General features: G+C 42.2%; 1 protein-coding gene across 2 annotated transcripts in view; it reads left to right on the plus strand.

The window, feature by feature from the left end:
• The window catches only part of Thsd7b (thrombospondin type 1 domain containing 7B), an 877,985-nt gene that overhangs the window by 266,969 nt on the left and 605,016 nt on the right, over nt 1-6,000 (plus strand). The gene's annotated exons all lie outside the window — the stretch shown is intronic.

Raw genomic sequence — 6,000 nt, forward strand, 5'->3', positions numbered from 1 at the left:
GTGGAGCAGGTTACATGCCAAATCACACTTATATAAGGAATGCATAGAAGTATAATTAATGTATATTCTCCTTTCATTAATTAAATGCTATATTTCTTCTGGCATGGGGATGAATTAAACACTAAAGACTTCAGTAAATGGGGATGTTTTAACCTTTATTAAATATATTTTATAAGTAGCGAACAAAATTATGTTTTCTTAAACGTATATGATTGAACTCTACTGTCCACTCCCCCCCCCCCCCCGGAAACAGGTATAAAGCTACAGTCGTGTCTTCTTGAAGCCAGGATCTTCTGGCTCTGCCAAAAGAGTTTCATTCCTCGTGGTTACTATGAAGTTAAGGAGTGAAGTAGGCCGTGCTGACTGGTGTCAAACTGAGACCCTTTGCTAATGTACAAAACCCTCACCCCTCCTGGCCACACTCTTTTGTCTCCTTCCTTCTTTAGTCTCTTCTTTGACTAGTCAAAATCCTATTAACCCGGTGTTTTATTGACATTTACTCAACTAAAATCAGAATGTAGATAAAGCCAAGGTCTGCGTGGGTATGCTTAACTGGGGATAACATGCTAAAATATCGCTCATGAGCTTTTGTTTTATTTTGTATGCCTCACAGATTAAGACTTATCAAATGAGATTGTCAGAATATCAAATTAGATATCACGAGTTATTGAAGTTATTACCCATGGATGTTCAGTTCCTGTCACTTGGATAACGGCGAGCAGGCATGGTCTTGTTTCCGGAGGAAGGGATTGAGTGCTGTGGTTTCTGACTGGGGACAGCAGAGGCTGGAGGAGGATGGCACAGGGCAGACCTTGCACTCCTTTCCTTCTCTGGTCACCAAAGGGTCAACATGCGCTGCCATGGTGACACTCTAGATAAGGACTCTAGTCTGGTTTAATTGGCCATGTCCCAGGGGTAATTCAGATGTTTTCTGATGTCAGCCTAGGGTACAGGAGGAGGCTGATCTGAATTCTGGAACCTTCTGACAGGCTGTATTATTACCCCCAAGCCAGTGTCTAGCAGGAGGACAAGGCTTGCATCCAGCTAATTCTTTGCTCTAGAGAGACTGAAATAGGACGGGGAACAAGACCAAAACATTCTTTGGCTACTTAGGAGACATATTCGATAAACACAACCATTTCCCCATTTACTTTAATCCATCAATCTGGCTGTGACAAGGCAAAAGTAACAAGGTTTACTAGTGACAGGTACCAAACAGGCATATAAGCTGCTCGGGATCTAATTGGACCAACTGGACATCCTGACCAAGGACTCCCACATCTGATCGTCACACTCCCCATAAGCTTTACTACACTCTCAAGGTAGAGTTTGTGAAAGAACCATTAGAGCTACTGAAAGCCTAAAATTTCCCTTTCAGAAACTAAAATTAGTTCCTAAAATCCTCTTGTACGCAGAAAGGGACTGACTGTCAAAGCTGAAAACGACAGAGACACCGTTATTAGCAAATTTGGTGGGTCCAGCTCCATTGCTTCTCTTTGGTGTATGGATGCTTTTCTGCACATTTGAGTGCACATAGTTTAGGACTGAGTTTCAATCTGTCACTCATTGAAATGGACAAGAATAAGTTCTGCCCTTCTCTTTAGCTCAACTGGGATGAGAATGGACAGAGCACAGTGTCTATCTGGTTTCTTGCCTGGGAATTATATTTAATGACAACACTTCACGTGGTGGTGTGCAGAGATTCAGGAGCACGGGTTTGAAGGAAAACATGTTTGCTAGCCCCCAAGAGCATAGCAATGCGCACTGGGTTTCCTGTGGTCCTCAGCCCACCCAAGAGGTGGAAGCTCCATTCAGGCCTCAGGTTCACGAGTTCTGTATCAAAATTGGTGAGTCTGAGAAGCTTAAAGGTATATTTGGTGGGGGCTAGAGGAATCAGAGGCATTCATTTTAGTTTCATCTCCTAGTTTATGTTCAAGAGATGATCTCTCTCTCACACACACGCATGCACACACACACACACCATAGACAGAAAGGCACACACACACACACACACACACGCACGCACGCGCACATACACACTCTGCACTCCAGAGCTCTCAACAGTCTAACAAAGATGTAGTGCTTTCTTGGAAAGATCAGAAGCTCCAGGAGACAACATCCACAGGAACTGGAGAGGGGCTGGCTTGTTGGGGAAAGTACTTGCTGGGGAAAGTACTGGACTCTGAGACCTAAATCTGATGCTCCAAATCCATGTAAAAAAAATGGGCATGGTGACTATGCTTGTAATTCCAACAATTGGATGCAGAGAGTTGAATTCTACAAGCTAGGCAGTTCAGTAACCTTCTTGGTGAGTTCCACGCCATCTAGAGACCCCATCAAGATAAATGATGCCTGTGGGACAATAGTCACACATACACACATGGGAAAGAGCAGAGAGAGAGTGGGAGGGGGCACAGCTATGACTTGCATTCTTATAGTTCTCTTGACTCACAGTGACAGAAATGGAAGCTGTGTGTGCTGTAGCCATCCCTAATAAATGTGAGTCGTGGAAGTACTTGGCGACTTCTTTGAACCTCTTCCTCATGTGTATTTCTCATGATAGTAAAAGGTAGAATTGATGAATCTGTGTGTATTTCCTAATAGCCAGCTAGGAATTTGGGGCAAAAAAGCATTTAGTGGGCTGGAGAGATGGCTCAGGGGTTAAGAACATGTGCTCCAACAGAGGAATAAGATTCAGTTCCCAGTACCTGTGTTAAGCAGCTTGCACCAGCCTGTGCCTCCAACTCTAGGGAATCAAATGCCCACTTCTGGCCTCTGGGTACCCATACATGTGTGGCATAAATTCACACACACACACACACACACACACACACACACACACACACCAGTTTAAAACAATTTTTTTAATAGTTTAGGATGGTAGTTAAGGATAGAGATCTGTCAAGGCTATTTCTTCCTAAGTGCAGTTAAGATTTTGAGTCAATTTTTATTAACATCAATATAAACTGGTCTGAAGTCACTCTAGAAAAAAAAAAAACGGAGAAATTATGTCGGCAGGTGAGAGATCAGTTAATTCCCCGAGCCTGAAAGTCTGCTCCCAGATCTCTCAGCATATGACTTTGGCATCTGTTATGATGCCATGAATCTACAATATTGGGAGAGAAGCACACGGCGTTCAGGAAATATGCGCACACTGTTTAGATTAAATATTTCATGTGCTGCACCTCTCCCTTAACATCTGACGAAAGCCCAGCTGGAAAGTAATTCTGGTACAGTGGAAGTGGTATGCTGATTTGTATTTCTCAAGTTTTCCTGCAGGGCTCAGGCAAGGGAATCCATCCTGGGCTCACACACTCAATTTGGCACTTTTTGGAAATGGATGGGGAACATTTGGAGTACCAAACCTAATTGCCTGAGGTATTCCTAACTGCCCGGGTGGGTTCCCAGTCCAGCAGAGGAATTTCTCTAGGCACTTCTAGTGGAGGCAAGTCCCATTTATTATCTTTCAATGAATTACAAACTGAGTGCCAACCTGAAGACATGGGCTACCTGTTTTTCTGCTGAAGGGTTAACTTCTGGCATATGAAGGGGCAATCTGAGAACTCAGGGAGTAGTGGGAGGATGGATGGGAGACACAGAATTGCTTCTTTCTCAAAGTGCAAAGTGACAATGTCTGCCAAACACTCTCCTCTTTTTTTTTCTAGTTCCAGAAGGCTTGCTTAACTTTTCAGCATCTAAGGGGACTTTTGTTTTATTTTGTGACAAGATCTGGGTACTGTAGATTTCCTGTGCTTCTGACTAGCATTGAGTAGCTGTGCTGATATTATAGAACCTGTGGTGACTTGGAAAATCGCTGAAAACTTCATCTCATTAAGGGATCACACACTTTAATATGCATCGTAATTGTGGCTGCGTGGCTATCTTTAGCGTTTAAGAAGGAAGACAGTTCCTGTGGGGTTTGATTATTAACATTGCTATTACATTCCTAGTGTACTCATGAAACTGTTTGGTAATGCGCCTATAATTTATTTTTATTTTATATTTTGGAAGCATTGTTATGGGTTAATTGGTACTATATTTTGCAAGTTTGCATCACTAATACCAATAAAAATCTGTTTATATTGTTCTTTGGGGATTCTGATTGCATTAAGGAGTGATTAGTCCTAATTAAGTTCTGCAGTCTGTACTAATTACAATCAAATAAGACTTTACATAAAAATGTGGAATTACACTGAAGTAAATGCATTTTTGATCATTAATTAGAGAACTACCAGGCATATTTCTGCAGATGTTGTTATTCTGTTTCCTCTTATATTTAGTTACTAGAAAGATAGAGCACCAACAAGCCATTGCGTTCTGTAAGGGTACCTCCCACAGTCCCCTCAGAAGCCGTCTAGTCAATTATCCAGCTGACTGATGGGTTCTCTACTTTATTCCTCGTGAGAGCTAAAGTGTCGTCAGCTGTTGCTCATCCGCCCGGCAGGTAGTAATATTCTGTTTGCATTATCCAGTGGAAATGGGAGGCTGATGGCTTTAAGAGCATGTGCTCCATTCTATTGCCTCGTTTAGTGTTTATGCACTGCAGTCCTAGTCACGCTTTTACATTTCCCCGATTTCTTTTTAATGCTGTGGAATCATTGGGATTTGCCTGTGTGCGGTGATATGACTTCTGTCTATGCTACCTGGTATAGCAGGGACTGGGGGAAAGTATGCTCCTGACCTCCACACCTGTCTAGTACTTATGCTTTGTTAGAATGTAAGAAAAACAAAGGAAGAAGCTAGTGCCACCCAGTTCTAACCTCTTATATCTTATTACCTTGTCTTAGTTACTTGCTGGATGCAGTGAGGAAATAGCAGATAAGAAACAACTTAATAGAGGCTGCGTTTGTTCTGGATTGCAGTGGAGGGGATAGAGTCCATCATGGCTGGGAAGTCATGGCAGTAGGACCAGGAGGAGGATGGTCACAGTGCATCCACAGTCAGGAAACAGGGAGTGAACAGAAATGAAACCAGGCCATGAAACCACAGCCCACTTCTAGGGGCTTACTTCCTCCAGCAAAGCTCCATCTCCTACACTTTCCACAACTTTGCCAAACTACTAGCCAAGACTGAGAACAAATGCTCATTGGATGCCTATAGAGCACGTTTTACATTCTGTCTTCTCATAGGAAGCAATAAATGACATAGTGCCTTTCAAACACAGTAGGGAGCCTGGCTCATAAAGGCTGTGAATACAAATTAACCAAGATAATACTTATTGTTGAGATTCATCACATTCAGTACTCCTGGGCATCCAACTTTAGATCCATTGGCTGGATGTGCGTTCAGGAGGAAGAAGGCATTTCAAGACTCTCCAACGATTTTACTATCCGCTCCACACCCAGCCTGCCTGGAGACACTTTGGGTATCCCCGTCAAAACACTTGCAGAAGCCAAATTTCTTGGCTGGTGCAAATGACATTGAAATGCAGATTTTGATGCAGTACTAAAGGCTCAGGAAAATGCTCAGATCTGAACCTTTATCTGTGCTTAGACTCAAAACACCCTTCTTTTGCCACCTGCTCGTTCACTTCCTCACCGCTAATTTTTCTATTCATCAATATAAGAATAGCTTCCTTTCATCATTTCTGCCCTTTGTTCTTCGTTTCCTTTATTCTTTTTGCTCAACCTTTGAGACATGCTTCATTAATTAATTTTTCGGTCATTTGTTTAATTAATTAATTGTTCTTTAGACTTCGTCTTGTTTGTTTGATCCCTGCACATTTTCTTCTATTTGGATGGCTTAACTGAGTTTCTCTTCTCCAGTTTTCTGTATTCTCTCACTCCTTCTTACCATTATTTCTCTCTGATCAAGCACACATTCCAGCCACGCTTGTACGTTCCTGACTCTTGCTTCCATTTCTTGGGTTTAGTAGGTGGAACACTTTGAACTCTTGCTAATGATACATTCGCCCCCCCCTTTAGTGTTCTTTAGTATTCTGTTTCAGATTCTTTCCCTCCTTTTTTTTTGACTTCTTTCCTTCTATTTATTTATTTATTT

This window comes from Microtus ochrogaster, chromosome 6 (assembly GCF_000317375.1).
Source record: "Microtus ochrogaster isolate Prairie Vole_2 chromosome 6, MicOch1.0, whole genome shotgun sequence".
NCBI classification, from domain to species: Eukaryota; Metazoa; Chordata; class Mammalia; order Rodentia; family Cricetidae; genus Microtus; species Microtus ochrogaster.